Here is a 19437-nt window from a genome sequence, read left to right as displayed (position 1 = left end):
ACGTTGTAAACTGACTATGCTTCAAATATATATATATATATATATATATATATGACTATTAGGACCAATAAACAATTTCAGTGAGGTTGCAAGGTATAAGATTAATTTACAGAAGTTTGTTGCATTTCTACACACTAATAATGAACTATCAAAATGAGAAATCAAGGAAACAGGAAGTGATTTTGGGAAAAGTGGACAATTACATGTGAGAGAATGAAACTAGAATATTTTCTCACACCATAAGAAAAAATAAACTCAAAATAGATTAAAGACCTAAAATGTAAGACCTGAAGCCATAACACTCCTGCAAGAAAACATAGGCAGTACACTCTTTGACATTAGTCTAATTTTTTTGGATATGTCTCCTCAGGTAAGGGAAACAAAACAAAAATAGATAAATGGAACCTAATCAAACTTAAAAACTTTTGCACAGTGTAGGAAATTACCAACAAACGAAAAGGCAACCTACCAAATGGGAGAAGACATTTTCAGATAATATGTCTGATCAAGGATTCATTTGTAAAATTTATAAGGAACCCATCCAACTTAATATCAGCAAAAGAAGCAACCCAACTGAAAAATGGTCAGAGAACCAGAATAGGCATTTTTCCAAAGAAGACGTACTGATGGTCAACAGGTAAGGGAAATGCAAATCAAAACCATAATAAAATACCACCCTACACCTGTCAGAATGGCTGTTACCAAAAAAGGCAAGAAATAACAGGTGTTGGCCAGGATGTGGAGAAAAGGGAACACTTGTGCACTGATGGGAATGTAAATTGGCTCAGCCACTACAGAAAACAGAATGGAGTTTCCTCAAAAATTAAAAATAGAGCTGCCGTATGATCCAGCAATTCCATTCCTGAATATTTATCCAAAGAAAACTGAAACACTTATTTAAAAGGATACATGTACATCCATGGTCACAGCAGCATTATTTATAGTAGCTAAGATATGGAAGCCACGTAAGTGTCCACCAACAGATGAATGAGTAAAGAATATATATATATATGAAATACTACTCAGCCACAAAAAGAATAAAATTTTGCCATTTGAGACAATATGGGTGGACTTGGAGTGTATAATGCTTAGTGAAATAAGTTAAACAGAAAAAGACAAATACCATATGTTTTCATTTATATATGGAATCCAAAAATTAAAACAGATGAATGAATATAACAAAACAGAAACAGACTCACAGATGCAGAGAAAAAACTAGTGATTACCAGAGGGGAGAGGACCGTGGGAGGGGACCAAATAGGTGAAGGGGATTAAGAGGTACAAACTACTAGGTAGAAAATATATAAGTGACAAGGATGTCATGTACAGCATAGAAAATATAGTCAATATTTCATAATAACTTTATATGAAGTATAACCTATAAAAATGTCAAATTGCTATGTTGTACACCTGAAACTAAAATAATGTTGTAAGTCAACTATATCTCAATGTAAACTTTTTAAATGGTCATTTAGACCAAGACTGTGTGTGTGTGTGTGTGTGTGTGTGTGTGGCAGTTGTCAGTAATACTTGTAATTAGGCCTATGAATAAGGACAGAATCCTCACTGAATTATTGCTTACTTAAAAAAATTACCTTTTTTTTTTTTTAATGTCTTTAAATTCAACTCTCATTTTGTTAACTCTGGAAAAATCTTCTTTCATTTACTCTTTTATTTATAATATATTCCATTTAAATATTTTCACATGGAAGAAGTAATTTGAGAAAGAAAATGTAGCAGTTTCTAAAGGTCTTTTGCAGATCAGAATGGGTCATTACAAATGATACATGATAAATAATAGTATATAAAAACTGCCATAGCTGGGAAAAAAAATATTAAAACAACACTTTAAGACATGATAGGAGTGAAAATAAACTTTTCAAAACATAATAGTATTTTCTGGTAATTATTCTGTAAATAATTAGGCCAAATGCTTGGCAGGAGCAATAAAATAGATTAATCATTCATTTTGGGTTACATAATCCTGCCATATAGTTGTGTATAGGCTTATTATGTAATCGAATGAAGCAGTGAATTGATTCCTCATTCAATTTCCCAGGGAATCTCAATTTATGTATTTATTTAGCTTTCCAAAAAAGAAATTGTTTTTTAATAGAGGTCTTGGCATGAACACATTATGTTGTAGGTATTAGAGTTTTGAAATAGTCTCTATAGTGAAATCCTACCCAAACAAATTGAGTTTCTTGCCCATATATGAAATTTCTGCATTTTTTTTTTCTGTTTTACCTGGGAAATACATGATCTTCAAACTCAGGAAGGAAGCCGATATACTTCTCCCAGTGTTCTCGCTCTGTCTCAGATCTTGAGGACGATAATAACAATGTCCTACAGACCTTGGGTATAAAAGACAATTTATCAATATTTGCTCAGAAATGCTCTTAGACATAAAACCTCGTAGAGTCACAGAACACAAACTTGTGGTTACCAAAGGGGGGAGGGAGTGGGGAAGGGACAAACTAGGGGCATGGAGTTAACAGATAACAAATTACTATACATAAAATAGATAAGCAACAAGGATTTACTGTACAGCACAGGGAATTATACCCAATATCTTGTAATAACCCATGATGGAATGTAGTTGGCAAAAATACTGAATGACTATGATGTACACCTGAAAGTACCACAATATTATAAATCAATTATCCTTCAGTTAAAAAAAATATTGTAGAATCATTGAATATTTTTAGCTTCAGAGAGAATGTATGTCAAGCTGTTATCTCAAATCCTAGTACTGAGTGCATTCTAGTTTGCTTTCCTGTCTTTCAATCACACATTAAACCCTTAAATACAGAACATTTCTTAATTTTTGTGTGACCAGTATTTAGTGCATTATTTCAAAACCTACTATTACTAAAATATAAGCTCTATGAAGGAAGGATTTTTTTTCTGTTTTGTTCAGTTTTTATTCCCCATACCTAGAACAGAGAGATACATTAGGTGTTTAATAAATATTTTTGACTCAATGAGTAATAAAAATTGCTACTATATAAACACTATGTGTCAAAAGTAGTCTAAATATTTTACATAGTAGTGTTTATTTGATTCTTATAGCTACCCAATGAGGTAGGCATAATGCTTGAAGAAGATAAATAACTTGTCCAAAGTTACATGGTTTGGAAATTCCAAAGCCAGAGTCTAAACCTAGGTCTGTTTCATTATGAACCCTGTGATCTTAAACAATATGCTACTGACTCGAATACTCTATGTGCTTCATCATATTTATTCCCTTAATGCATACCCACACTCAGCACAATAGTTGTTTATAAAATTGCATTTATTTTGCACACTGCTATATTTTTGTTAAAAGATAGGAGACTTTGTAGATTATCCCAGAACAGTGCTTTTCAATAGAGTAAGTGGTTTAAAATATATATTTGTTCAGTGAATGAACATAAAGAAAACAAATTAAATGCTTTAAAGGTTTGAGTTGTTTTCATGGCGGTCTTGTTCTCTAGCATTGGCTGTCAGTTCCCTTCTTTCAGCGGTTAGTCTTACCAATTAGGTGCATTTAGCATAAGGAATATAGCGCCCAAATAATGACTTAATTAATGAAAACATAGGCTTCATGTAAGCACTCAAAAATCTATTCAAATATCCTCAGTCTTTCTTTACTCTCTACTATTATCAACGTATTAGCAAATATTGTTGTTGTTTATAAGCTGTCATTGCTTAGAATAGCTTGTCGTGGTTAGAATATGCCAGTGGAAGTGCTATCCATCATTAAACTTCCTGAACCATGTTGAACACAGGAAGAGGAAGGCAGAATTTTCGTTCTGATTTTTTTAAAAATATATCTAGGTTTAAAATTCTTCCCAGAAGTTTGCATTTCCCATAGATGCCAAAGATTCACCTTTACATCAATTGACTAAAAGTGGACTGTGTATGTACTGTCAACCATAGAGTAGCTAAGGGGATTGAAATCACTATTCAAACTAAGATCAATGATTGTTTATCTTCTGTGGCTGTTGGAAGAGATTATTTTTCCTGCCAGAACAAAAAGTGAGGTAGAAAGGATGAATGGTTTTTGGCAGTCGGTCATCATTGTCCATTTCATTCAAAGTCAATTTGCCAGTTACATTCCCATAATTTTTTAAACAAAGGATATGCCATTGTTGTGTTAAGCTCATCCAGGTAGTTCCTACTTGCAATTCTTTTCAAGAAATTACATCTTATAGGAGAGCTACAGGATAAAACTATGTTTGTTGTACATTGTACCCATCATCTGCCCTTAACATAGTTTGTAGAAACTATTTTTAAAAAGTTAAGTTGAAGTTGTAGATAAGGAATTTAGATGGACTAAAATAGCAAAATATAACCAGTTAAGCAAATAGACCACTCACTAATTTTGCATACAATAAATGCTTTTTATATAGCACTACCCTCCACAGAGTATTTGACAAGAAAAGTATTATGTAAAATTTCTACCTGAGAAGCTTTAGAAAGGTTAGCTAAGCAAATATCATTCAGCTGGTTAGTGTTCATCAGTTATTCCCCTTCCTTTCCAACTGGATCTAAAACCCATCCTTCCTCTACTCTACCACTCAACCCGCATAGGGAGCAAAAACCACTCACCTTGCTAGCCACCATGGACAGCTACACTGCAGTCACCTTTGTCTGCAAACTTCCTGATTGCACCTGCTTCTGAAATAGTTATGACAAGAATGGGCTTATCCACGGTGCAGCTGAAGACTCCCAAGTACTCCCAACTTGTGCCAAGAGCGGAAGTAGGGTAGGGTGGACGGCCATGGAGTATTAATCATTTCCGTCAACACAACACTGAGGTGACTTAAGTGTTGGCTACACAAAGCAATTTCATTTCCACAGCCAGACTCCTTGGCAGGATCTTCCAAACACAGTCTCTTGTCACAGCAGTTTCTCAGAGTGCTAAAATGCATCTGCTTGAACTCTTCCTGCTAGTTTGTTCTTCCCTCACCTTTGTTTTCTCCGGGGGAGGTGAGGAAGGATTATTCAGGAGCCTGGACTCAAGCTAAGCTGGGCAAAATAGTTCCATTTGGGGACATGGTGGAGAAATAATTTATCAGGCCATTTCTTTTAATCGAAAAGATCATATCACACCTACATCCTAATTTTGTAATCCTTATTAAAAAGTATTTGGGGTTTTCTCTGACTTAGGCAGCACATTTGCTGATTCACTAGTCACAAATCTCTTCAACTGAAAATACACAGAAGGCAATGAGGGAGAATAAATGCACATATAAACAAGGTGAGATTAATCATCCCCATATAAGAAAGATTTTTAGAATTCTTATCTGATTTGCCCTATTCTGAATTCCCCTTGGCTCAGAGGAAGAAAAAATGGGACAATATAATATACAAAAGCATCTTTGAAACAGACCCAAAGTACCACTCTTTTTTTTTTTTTCCCCTCCCAGAGGTCACTTTGGAAATGTATACTTCCCAATGGTTAAATGTGAGTTTAAAGTGTTATCACGTTCCCCCTGCCATAAAGGCTGTTGTAGCAATGAAGATGTGCAGCTGCAAAATAAAGTACAAGTTCTTGGAAAAGACACACATGCAAAGACACAAAAATCTCTTGGTGATTTTGGATTCTGCTTCATATACTCTCAAGGTAGTGGCCGTGTGTTTTAACTGGTCCAGACTCATCCCCTGGGAAAGGAGCAAGATTTGTACAGCCCTAAGGTCCTGTATGTATCCTTCCCCATCAGCCCTTTTGCTAGCTAACTGTATTCACATCAAGACTCTGCTCGAAGATAATCTCAGCTAGAAAGTCTTCCCCAGTGCCCTTCAGTGAAGAGTGATTACACTGTGTTTGCATTTCTGTAGCACCCAAACATGACCCTATCTTCTGTGACTGTGTTTTTATTATTTGTATGTTTACCTTCCTCACCAGATTTCTAATTATCTTGAAAATAAAAACTATTTATTGCTTTTTGTGTGCACTCACAGTTTAAGACAGAGTCTTTGCATGCCCCATATTTTGTCTGAATGAATCAAAGGTAAAACAGACTCTTGCGTTCCCTTATGTGAGAGAAGAAACTTGAATAGGAAATGCTTATACCCACCAATATCAATTTTTTCTGTTCTTCCTGTAATAAAACCCCTCTATAATTCAGTGGGGACATCAGACTAAGTGCTAGCAACGGAACTTCCAGGCTGACCTATAAAACATCCAGCATGATTCTCCTGCTTTCTGTCTATGCTCATCAGTCAGCTGGAGGCAAAGGACCCAGAGCCAGAAAATGGCAGACCTACATGATGGAAGGATCCTGGTTCCCTGAATGAGTCAGTGGATGGAGTCTGGGTCCCTACGTGATTTAATAGAAGGAACCTGAGTTTCTTAATGACGCAGTAGAATATAGCCCCACTGATTTGGGCCATGATGTGATTAAAAACAAATATTCATTGTGTTAAGGTGTTAAAACTTGAGGGTTGTTTCAGAAATGAGACTAATAAGTAGTTAAAAGATTTTGGGGGCACTGCAACAAGGTAGGCAAGTAAATTTTATATTAGAGAGAAAATAATATTTTTTGCACTTCAACTTTATCTACATTACTTTCTTTGATCAATTATTCTCACTCTAGATTTTTATCTCAGGCGCATTTGTTCCACCAATGACCTATCCATGAAGAATTTGGCATATTGAACAGAACCAGAAAATCTGTTCTGCAGCACAGATCCAATATTCTGTTTTAAGAGTCTTTGACCTAACATATACTTTCACGTGGGACAGGGAGGCCAAAAAGATGGCTTGCAGATCGTTAGTTAATGACAGTGTCAGATTTTTTTCTATCCTGGGATGGAGGAAACGTTAGATGGAAGGAAGACCAAAGATAATATTCTTGCTTCATGCCTGTAAAATGTAAAAAACACACGAGCCACATTGTTTTTCAATGTGTTATTATTCACTTAGTTTTCTATTTGCATGTTTTCTCTTTGTGTGGCTTTCTTCTAGCATGCAGTGGGCAGAGCTTTGGACAAGATGACTTTCTAAACTCTCAGCAGCCTAATTGTGTCCGTTCCCTTCAGATACCTTTTTCCTTCCTTAAAGGCACTCATGTTCACTTAGTTAAAAAAAAAATCTGAGTTCAGTTCTTTTATTTACAAGAAAGATCTGCTTGATTATTAATAGCTTACATCTTTCTATAAAAGGAACGCTCCCCCTCCAACCTCTCATTATCCACTCACCTCATCTTTCTCACAATGGGTGAGAATCACTTGGAGAGATGCTACTGTTAGGTCCCACTTGCTGAAACAAACAGCATAACAGTAATAAACATTGAGAATTATCGTGTTGGCCAGTAACATTTCAACACCATATGTGAGTGGGAAAGGATTTGGGTGGGTCCCCAATTATCCTAGTGCCCTACAAATCCTGTCACTGAGGCTCCCTTAATCTACACACAGCATTGCTCTATTTCAGACTAGAAAACAAGCTCTTCTAGAAATAGATTTTAAGAAGCTACTTGGCTAAAGCAGTCTGTATCCAAAGTAGTTAGTAAAATCTGTTTTAAAAGTCCAGATTGCTGAAAGTGGAACTAGTTGCTATGGGAAACAGCAAAAATGTATTTAGATAGATGACAGACAGACAGACAGACAGATAAGAGAGAGGAAGGAAGGAAGGAAGGGAAGAAGGAAGGAAGGAAATGAAGATGATAGTGGCGAGAATCTCTGTGTTTGAATGAAGTACATCAAATTAGACCATTAGAAGTTGTTTAATCTAAACTCTTAGAATTGACTTTGATCTTATTTTCCTCACAGATCAATTCTAATCTATCCATAATCCTGAGAGCTTTACCTTTAGAATATTTCAGAACATAGCCACTCTACCATTTGCCCTAGTGTAAGCCACCACTGCAGATCCCCTCCATTACCACAATAATCCCTAACTGGTGTCTTTACTTCAATCCAAGCCCCTAACATTCTATTTCAATTTAGCAGCCAGCGGGCTCTTGTTAAATTGTAAGTTAAGTCACGTAATTCCTCTGTTCAAAACTCTCCAATGACCCCTGTGTTCACTTCCTATTGCTGCTGTAACAAATTACCACAAACATAATGGCTCAAAGCTACACAAATGTATTATCTTAGAATTCTGGATGTCAGAAGTCTGTATTCTCTGTATGCTAAAATCAGAATTTCATCTGGATTCCTTCTGGAGCATCCACTGGAGAATCAATTTCAAGGTCTTTTCCAGTTTGTTGAGGCCACCTACATTCCTTGGTTTATGTTTCCTTCTCTCATACTCAAAATATATCATCCAACACCTGTTTCCTTAGCCAAATCTCCCTTTCCTGACTAACTCCCTTACCCACTTACAATAAGTCTTGTAATTATACTAAGCTCACCTGTATAACCCAGGACACTCTCCCCATCTCCAGATCTTTACTTTTAGCCACACCTGCAAATTTCCTTTTGTCACAGGTAACACAGTCACCAGGTCCAGCAATTGGGTATGGAAATCTTGGGGGGCCATTATTCTGTTCATGATATTTCCCTCTCTCAGTCAGATGTTTAAAAAGTGAAATCCTTACTGTACTTGAAGGGATTTGAGCCTTTACTGGTCTTGGCCTACACATGACTCGAAACATGGCAGAGTTGACCTTGTAAAATGAAAAAAGATAAACTATTCAATACATGATGCTAGACAAAATATTAAATTAGCAGCTATCTCGTGTCAGACTAAAACATCAATTTCAGATGTTATAAAGGTTCTCTTTATAACCTCAGGAGAGGGGAGATTTTTTTTTTTTAAGAGATTTTTTTCAGTAATAACTGAAACGTGAAAGAAGCTAAATGTAATCATTTTAATTAAGGAGTTGTGTTTCTTTAAAAGCACGTAGATGAAAATGAAGATAAACCACAAGTTAGGAAAAGATATTGACAACACATATAACTGATAAAGAATTAGTATCTACAATAAACAGAAAAATCCCTATAAATCAATAGGAAACATGAGTAAAAGACATAAACAGGCATTTCAGAGTAAAACACTTCCACATGGAGACATTCTCCAAAGACTCATAGATTCCAGGTGTGTTTACCATAAACTGTTCTACACAGAGAAGGTACATCCTGTTAAAATAATTCCATAGATAAGGACTCTCCTGGCAAATACTATTGGGGTGTTTTTTTCCAGGAGATCTGTTATTATTACATGTACTAATGACACAGTCTTTCTTTCCATGAGTAGAAGGATTATGGATCACAAAAATGTTTTTAACCATTTCCTTCCCAGTCCATTCTCTGACTTCAGTAGATTTCTATTTGCTACATATTTATCAGATACCTTTTCATTGTTCGTCAATATATTATGCAAAACAAAAGTCCCCTAACACCCTAACAATGACCAGAATTTGAACCATTCAGTTGGGATTAGAGATACATTTTAATAAAATATGTCAGAACCATATTCTTTCACAAATTGTTTATTATTACTTATTTTTATTTTTATTTTTATTATTATTCTCTTACTAGATCAGTTAGGTTTTTTTCCCCTCTACTATCCATATATACATGATTTTATTTAATACTTAAATCTACTTATATGTGTTGATGAATGCATTTTTCTATATAATTTTTCCAAGGCCAAACTTACTTCTTATTTTGCTCATTTGGTTTCCATAGATATTATCTTAATTGAGGGGCATTGAGATCAGATTCTCACAATCTTTTCTAACCTGAATGTGGAAATGTATTTGTACTTTGTTGCACTCCATAACTGTAGTGGAGAGATTAAAGTAATGTTTGTTGCATCATACATCAATTAAAATTACAGTAAAACTCTGTTTCTTCTCAACAGGAAAGACTTTCCTATGGACTACACATTCTGAGTGACTGGGTCATGATTAGAGAATGTTTTCACATAAAACTCTGTAATCAGAAGTATATGTTTTATAGACGCCAGCTTCCAGATCTTATGTAGCAAAATCCCTTTGCCCCCTAGAGCAAATATGCCCAATGGCATTGCTTCTTTTCCCCCAACTGTGGAACAGTTCCAAACAGTTGCACCACAGGGAAACCAGCTTCCCTTTTTGTCTATGGCACCAGGTCATGAGAGAACAATGACAAAGCCATGCTGCTCAGTGATCCTGCCACAACACAGGCTTCACATCACTCTCCCTTCCATGCACCCTCGAGCCATACTCTTTAGCACTGTGGGAGGTGGTTACTGATCTATAAAGACATCTGATCACACAGTGATTAGAATATCTAATAGCTCTCTCTGTATGACACTACAAGCTTTCTCCCAGGTCATTAATGGGTATGATTTCATTAAAGCCATTATTTGATTAACCTTTCCACTTATAGCCTGCAAATTGCAACCGAATGATAGCAGAAATCATTGATGTGTCAATTGAACAATCACATTTTTCCTCCAAATTGTCCAGATAAAGTTTTTGTGTATAGTTGGGAAGTCAGCAGGACCCCAGTTTCCTTTGTCCAGAAAGAACAGATCTGAAAGTTTCTCCCAGCATTAACCATTATCCAGTGCTAGATGTGAGAGGTAGAATTAACAATATTATTGTTTTACTCTGTGCTGCTGTCCTGGACCTAGCATGGCTGTATTCCTCACTGAGATCATGACCCATTTATGAGTACTCCTTTTGTTTACTATGATCTCCTCCACTTTCAAACTATTTCTGGTTTTGACCAAAACTACCCTCCAGGCTGACAATAACAGCAGGCATGCTTAAACTTCTCAGCTCCACCCCTAAGCTGATGCCCTAGAATTTTACAAAGCTGAATGGGCTGCCCATGACAGCCTTCAGTAAATCTCGCAATGACCGTTGTGGCCCAGAGTTCCGTTTCAGTGGATTTAAAGGAGAAATAGACTTGCCAAGGATCTTAGCCTCCGGAGTATAAAGAGATCTCTATGAGAATAAGAATTGAGAAATTCAATACTTAATTTAGAATTTAATTCAAAACTTAATTCAAAAATCCTTTTTGAAAATGACTATAACTCAATAAAAATGTTTAAAAAAATGCTTTTTGAGTTGTTATTCTGTAGCAGGCTTTATAATAGATGTTGAGTATAAAGTGAAAAGATAGTCATAACTCCTGCCCTTATGTGTCTTAGAATCTAGAGAAGTGAACAAATTGATGCAGATCCACCATGCCTCAGTTTCCCCTTCTTTAAAAGAGTACTTACATCATGCGTTATTCTAAGCTATTCACTTAAAATAGTGCTTGGATCATAGTAAGTATTCAATACCCCTTGGTTATTACCATGTGTTGCGATAATAGTATTAAAATTGTGAAGTGATGAAAGAAACAAAAACCATGCAATGACAGAGAATAATGACAGAGCTGAAGAGGAAACATCTTCTGTTGGGGTGCTGTGGTTTGAAATGGCTTCTCTGAAAAGTTGACATTCAAACTATGACATCAATGAAAAAAAGGAGCCGGCACTGAGACGAGGAGAGATATGTTCCAAGAAAAAGAGACCATATATTGGAAAAAAAGAACAGTTTGTTGTATCTGAAGAACTAAAAAGAAATTAATATAGCTGGATTGCAACAGAAATAAGGTAGAGAAGCAGGCAATGGATGTGGAGAAGGAGAAAGCACATGATTTTGCAATGCCTTCTAGGCAAAGTTTAGGTTTCTTAAAAACATAGTATTATCATTTTAATCTACATGTACTGAGATGCCATTGGAGAATTTTTACATAGAAGAAAAACATAATCTGTTACACATTGTCAAACCTATTTCAGGCTGGGTGTAGATGACTGCAAGGTGGTTAGAAGGGAAACAGGGACCACATTCATAGGAAATGTATGATGAGTGAGGTCAGTATACTTAATTGCTCTGCAGACACTTTTGTTAGCTTTGCTGCAGTAATGACCCCCAAATCTTAGTGATTCAGAAAAAGAAAAGATGATTTCTTGTTCACTTTACGTATAGACTGCTCATCAATTGTGACTCTGATAAATTCAAACTCTCTACTATGCTGTGGGGAGGCTGCAACTTTGTTCCACACGTCTTTATATTTTTTTGACTTAAACTTGAAGGGCAACCCCAGATGAGACATGTTTATTCTCACATCACAAGGTAGAAGCGAAAGAGTAATGGAAATACACTATGACTCGAAATGTTTCAGGCAGGTCTACTTGCTTCCCATTGGTGAATGTAAGTCACATGGCCAAACTCAACATTCATGAGGCAAAAAGGAATGCTACCAACAGGAAGTACAGACACAGACTATTGCAAAGAACTAAAGCTCCCCAAGAGAAAAATCACAGCTCTACATAAAGTCTCTGTCCTCTCTCTGCATGGTTTTTTCTTCTTTGAAATATTTATATCATTTTGGGTTTTTTGTGCAGCTTTAAGCTGAAAGTACTTTTTTCATGAGAAAAAAAAAAAAAAGCCCAGAAAATTCCATCACCTCTATTAACAAACTAGTATTTAAATGATATGTTTTACAAAACAGTTTCAAATTCTCAATCTTAGAGTTGAGGGATACCTTAGTGATATTTCTAGGCATTATCAATAGTCAAAACTGTAATAATAGCAATAATAAGAGTGGCTGTTGTTTACTGGATAGCTGCTATGTGTTAAGGACTTTACGTACATTATCTCAAATCTACATCAAAACCCTGAAAGGGTTTCTTCTTATAATTAAGTAGACTGGGGTTTGTAGAGTTCAAGTTATTTACCCCAAATCAAAGGTGGTTAAGGATTGAGCTGGATCAAACGCTGAGTTCAAAGCCTCTTATCTAAAGTCCAACTGGCATTTCTTATTTCATATCTTGATATGAACAAGAGCAGATGCTCTAGAGGAGAAACAAAAGTGTCAAAATGGGTGTGCTCTTTAGTTGGAGTTAGTAAGTGTGCAAAATGATGTATTTTACTACTATTTATTTCTTAAAGATGCCATTTTGTAAGATCTCCACTATCCATTCAACCTCAATACCAAGTCCTGACAAGTCACAGGAAAGACATTTTGAAATCATTTAGAATGTGGTGAAAAGAATAATAGGATTCTGATACAAAAGAATACATCTGAAATGTGTGGAATGGAATAAAATACTCTGATCTCATTGCTCCTCAATCACTCAAGGCTGACTATCTTAAACCCCATAGATTCTAAAGCATAAATAAAATATGAGTCAGATAAGGTATATTAAATAACTGATGTCTAGATATTTCAAAACCTTGGCTCTAAATGAAACATTGTCAGATTTCAGCAGACATCTCACTGAATGTTGTCTACTTTGCCTGGAGCTCTGTCTATAACCTGATCCACTGTTACATTTATGGCTATAAACCGACTCCATTCCCTAAAGACACATGAGAGTTGTCAACATGAGGGCACTGCTCTGGAAGCACCTGTAAATCCTGGTGACCTGTTAGGCAGGTGTCCTTAAGAGCAGGGAAAGGTGAGTGTGCTTTGACTTCACTATCACCTGTCTTTGTTGGCTGTCCACGTGTGGCTCCTCATTTATGCACTCTCAGATGATCTCAGCTTGCTCTCTGCAGGAGAACTGAACTTTCAGTTGAAAAGTCCTCATTTCTCCATGGCTACTGGCTGCATGGTGATCACGAGGAGACGTAATGGGCACAGACCTCCCCATCTGTTGGTCAGCCAGAGATTTGTTATCTCATTGTAATCTTTTAAACAACCCACTGAGGTGTGATTGCCCTTGTTTTTCAGATGAGGATACTGAAACTCAGAGTTTACATTTCATGCCCAAGGTCAACAGGCAATAACTATGAGTCCAGTGGGTGGTTCTAAGAATTATAATGTTTTAACACATGTATGACTATGAACTGCAGTACTTTGTGTATTTAATTCCTTTTTTTCTGAGCAAACTACAGAGACTGCCAGCAGTCTATTGCTACCTTACTATACTTCACTGCAAACCTAAATACTTTCAACACTATATCTTTCAAATTTAGTTACCAACCTGAAAATATGATGGCTCGCCCGCACATAAAAGATCGCAGTGATAAACATGATAAACAAGGACAGTTGTAAATACAGTTATTTACCTTGGGAGAAAAAATGGTGACTATCATTTTGATTTCTGCATCCTTACTGAATTTTGCATATTGAAAACATCAGTTTGAAAGAACTGTGGAGAAACTTATTACCAAGTCAAAAAAAAAAAAAAAAGAGAGAGAGATAGATTTATGTCTGTATATTTCAATCAGTTTTAGCCCAGGTAAAACACAAGGTTCTTTCAGCCCATATAGTGGGAGAGAAAACAATTTAACCCATGTTTGAAATGAGTTATGCTAACTCTTCTGGGTTGTCAGAAAATCCTATATTTGAAATTTCTCTTTATGTTCCTGCTTACTTGCTTGTAGCAACACTTTCAACATTGTCACAGTTACGGTATGAGGAAAAAATTAATAGAATATACTTTAAATTAAATTAGAACAATTAAATGTAGGGCAGGAGCCAGTCTTGAGAATCACAGACTCTACTTGGAAGGTACCTGTTTTTGGTTCTTATTCACCTTACAGGGCTTGCATGTGGAGGGCCCATGAAAAGTCCTCAAAGAGTTTAAAGAGTTCATGGCCTCCCTGAAAATCTATAAAAATCTATATGCATATTTCTCAGTGTGGGTTTACAGCTTTCACGGCTGAAAAACAACCAGGCACTTGCTTTCCCCAGCACCTGTGCTAATTTAAAGTCTCAATTAGTGTATATGAGATGCTAAATCGAAGATGTAATATCTAAATGTTGGTGCCGTAAATGGATAGAGCAGAGAGAATGGACGGAGGAAATGCTCTACAACACAGAAACTCCGTATTCAAAGAAATCTTAAGAATAATCTACCTCTACCTCATGTAGTCTTAATTTGAATCCTCTTTACTCATCTCCATTTATTTATAGGAAGCTTAAACTGTGTAAATGTTTGTGGCTTTTGGTAGGTATTCATTAAAATGTCAATATAACTAATGAACACCATTTGCATTGACAGCCCAAGAAAGAGCAGCCCCAAGAAATGACTCCTCAAAAGAGAGTAAGCAACTCTTTCATAACTGCTCCGGTCTTTCAAAAGAGAGTTACCAGAAGAGTTAATTACGGACCAACTTCACCATTCCATCCTGTCACAAGAAATTAGATGCCATCCAACATAGCCGCTAATTAAAAATGAAGAAAATGTGTATTATCCCATTTGGATGACTTAATTTTTCAACTAAAGCCAACATTTCTAACCAAAAATCTCAAATCCCGAGTCACTTGACCACAGTAACAGACTTTAACAATTAACCCTAACTTCTACACAGTAACTTCCTTCTATGTAAATCCCTCCAATGTCTTCCTCGTTCACTTAAAATAATCCTAATGTGCTTTTAAAAGCCCTATTCTTAGCCTAGAAGGCACAAGAATCATGTAATTTTTCCTTCTCTATGTTCATCACATACCTCTCTGCCTTAATGCTGCTACACTCCAACTACATTAGCCTCTTTGAGTCCTTCAGATATAACAAACTCTTTCCCTTCTTTGAATATATGGTTCTTTTTCCTGGAACATGTTTCCCCTTGTTGTCTCAACGCTGACTCCCTCTCATCGCTCTGGTCATAGTTTGAAAGTCACCCCTTTAGAGAAACCATCTCGGATCACCAAACCTCAGGAGATCTTCCCAACAGCCCTGCTCCCCTGCCATTTTACTCCATTATTTCATCACTTTAATATTTTTCACTATCATCACAATTTTAACACACATTTCAATAGAATAAGTGGGATATTTCCGCCTTGCCCATTTATCCACTATGAAGAAAGATTTTATGATAAGCAGAGAAGTTGACTGAAACTAACTTTTCCCCACAATTTATGCTAAAACTGTTTAGCCAGGACATTATCGAGCTAGCTATTGAGATAATTCTGCTCAGATAATCTCAAATGAAAATGAAAATAAAAATCACCAGTTTTAATATTCCATAGTTTCAGTGGCATCATCAGGAGATAGCATACTGATGAGCAAGAAATGATTAAACAGTAATACTGTAGGCTGCCAAAGTGATAAGGAATGCTTAAAAATACAACTGCAGTAATACCCAGGGCTCCTGTGGTCCACTGACTGTAAGGTACATTCAAAATTCAGTTTGCATATTTACAACTCAGCTCACAGTGAAAAATAAATGAATAGTAAGTCCATTATTCACTTGCATTTTAAATAATTAAATAAGATTCGATTTATAACCTTCAACAAACATTTTAAAATCCTCATTCCTTTTTTGCCCCAATTTTCTTTTGAGCATCTCATAAACCAAACTCTTAAAATCCCCTTGCACAAGTAGCCCCTGAGCTTTTTGGTCTTTTTTCCCTAGCTTCCTATCTATGCATGATCTTAACTTCTTCAGGTAATTTTTTCCTCCCTCTGCTAGTGCCTTCTTCTCATTGTCCTTCCAGTTCACAGTTTTATCACTGCATCTCCCCTAAACCCATATTTCAGTGTCATGAATGTCCAGTAACAGTCTGAAAAGAGACAATTTGCCTTGGAGAGATGAGGATCCGAAGGAGGAAGATAAATCTGATTGGGCAAGTACTGATGGTAAAGGTCAGAAAATTCTCTTGGTGCTTTATTTTATCCCTGCACAGAACTCATACTCAAAAATTATAATGACATGCTTCTGTAAAGGGTCTTCATTTTTATTGCATAGCCAGTCAGATTTATCTCTTCATTAAAACACAAGTAGATTAAAATCCATTGTTGCTGTGTGGTTGTTCCCTTACACACAGCTTGGGGGAGGGAGGAAGAGTAAGCAATTATGAAATCAAAACAGGCATAAATGACTCAAGAAAGTATAGGAAAGGGGAAAAAAAAAAGAAATTTTGGAGAGAAGTACAATCATGAGAATTAAAAAAGTGAAATAGAACAAAAACTAAAAAAGTTGCTACTAATGAGAAAAATAGTGAAATTGCATGTAGAGTCAATTCACCCAGGATGCACTGTGGAGAAAAAACGTATAAAAATATGGAAGAAAATTAGACATCAATGGAAGACAGACCAGTGCTTCTACTCATACAGATTAAAAAATGGAGAAACTTCTGTAAAGAAATCTTAAAGATCTAGCACCCAAGAATTATTTATGCATCTTCAAATTGGAAGGGAACACTCGATACTGAACAGGAAAGTTCTTAATTAACACTCAAATGTATCATGGACAAATAAACTTTAGAACATAAACGGTAAATAAAACTTTGACTTGTAACTAGGCCGTTTTTAAAGGAGTGATATATTTCGGAAGCTATTAGAGCATATCTTCAAAATGCTAATAAAAATCTCTGACAATCTAGAATTTGATACCAAGTGAAATTATCATCCAAGAGTGAAAACAAAATTAAGGCATTTTCAGATATACGAAGACTCTTAGTTCACATTTCACTGACTAAATAAACTATTAAAGCTAATTTTTTTAGCAAATGTGAACACAGAGGGGAAAAGGAAAGATACCAATAAAAACTGTGAATACAGACTGACATAATATATTGGTAAATGAAATTAATTATAAACTGAAATAACTAGTTTTGTGTGCAAAAATATATTTCAATATAAATATAGAATAAAAAACTAAAGTTTAAGCAAAAACATGAAAAATTGCTTGGTTTGTATTTAAAATATGATAATGTCTGGAGGAGAAAAGAAATAATGACTAGATTTTTGAAGCAAAAATATATGGTTAATTATGAATGCTAAATATATATAATATATAGTGGTCAATATATATTATATATGTAAAATATGTGTGTATGTATATTTCTCTCTCTTTCTTTCTCTCTACTGGATAGAGATAAAACCTATAGTTTCCAAATCAGCAGAATGATAACAAAAGAGATGAAAAAATGAAGAGAAAATATCCAAACTAAGAGACGGTAGAAAAAGAGAAGCAAAGAAGCCAAGGAATAAGATTGATGATTGTTGACAAAAGAAAGAGAAATAAAAGATGCTGATAAATAATTTTGAAAATGAAAAGGAGTATACAAATACAAATAGAACATATATTAAAAGCCAAAGCAATGTCATGAACAGATTTACTATAATACATTTTTAAAAAAGAAAAGAAAACTTTCTCTGGAAAATTCCGATGACTCCAACACTCTTCTCTCTCTTCGCCAAGTAACCCCTCTTGTCACCAGTGTCAACTTGTCGTGCATTTCAATGGGATGAAAACCATCAAACATGCAAAACCTATTTATATGTGTGAACTGTAGTTGAAAGATAGCTCTATAAAATATATGAAGTATAAAAATAATTTATGAGGGGGAGGGTAAAAGCTCAGGGGTAGACCACATGCTTATCATGCATGAGGTCCTGGGTTTGATTCCCAGAATCTCCACTGAAAAATAAATAAGGAAAAGAAAAGTAATTTATGTTATATTCATAAGAAATATTTCCTAGTATTCATTCATTATTCATCTTTGTATCTTCCGCAAAAACTAAGTAGAAGTCCAACAAATTTTTGCTGAATGAAACAAAAAAAATTAAGATGGAAGGATGCATTTGGTTTTGGGCTGTCACGTGACATTTGGTGAAAGAAAGATCCTAGGGGAAATTCACCAAACTTGGAAATCCATAAAAGTGCAGAGCTGAAAGACTAACACAATCACGCTATTCATTCCAACATAATGTCTCTAAAGATTCCTCTGAACCACCACAGTTTGAAAAAAAAATTAAGGTTTTATTAATTTCTACAAAGACAGTATTGGTTCTCAAATTTACAATTTAAAAATTAGAAATGTCATGCTTCTATAAAAATTATATTTTAAGCCATTTGTGCACAAATTATTTAAAGGAAGATCATTATTATTTTACAGCTAGTGGGTGAGAAGTAGAAATTGGCTATCTCATGTTCAGTACAACTACTATATTTTAAATTCTAATTTGGATGACTCTCACTGTTAGCATATTACCATCTGACATTTGTCTTGTCTCCAATAAATGCATTTTGGACAATAGATTTTGCTTTGCCTGCTTTACTTGTGTTGTCAATTAATTAAAGACAAAAGACTTTTCGAGAAGACAGCAACTTCTTGTATCTGCTGAATACCCTGAGAATGTAAGCCATTTCAGAGGGAATTATGGTAACAAAAATAAAGTCCATAAAAACCTGACCTTAGAAAAACCAGCTTTGCTCTCTCCACCCACAGAGAACATGGTGCAATAGCACGCAGTCTGATTTCAGAAGACGTGTTCATTACTTTCAATGTCATGTTTTCACTATGCATGTTTTGCGTTACTCACTGGAAGACTTTCATTGTATTGGGTGATATTTTCAAGTGTAGCATGCTCCTCTTGCTTGTCTTCCATTCTCAAGGACATAAACCACCGGTAGAACTCGTACTGTGCTGCTTCTCTTCTTTTGAAATCCCAAGAGCATCTAGAATATTGTCCTGTTATTAATATCTACTCACTAAATATCTGTTTAATAGATAACTAAATTAATAAAAGTCACAGTGAGTACTTATAGAGTACGCCTAATT

Source organism: Camelus dromedarius, chromosome 12 (assembly GCF_036321535.1).
Source record: "Camelus dromedarius isolate mCamDro1 chromosome 12, mCamDro1.pat, whole genome shotgun sequence".
In the NCBI taxonomy this organism is placed as follows: Eukaryota; Metazoa; Chordata; class Mammalia; order Artiodactyla; family Camelidae; genus Camelus; species Camelus dromedarius.
Note: the sequence above shows the minus strand (reverse complement) of the source record.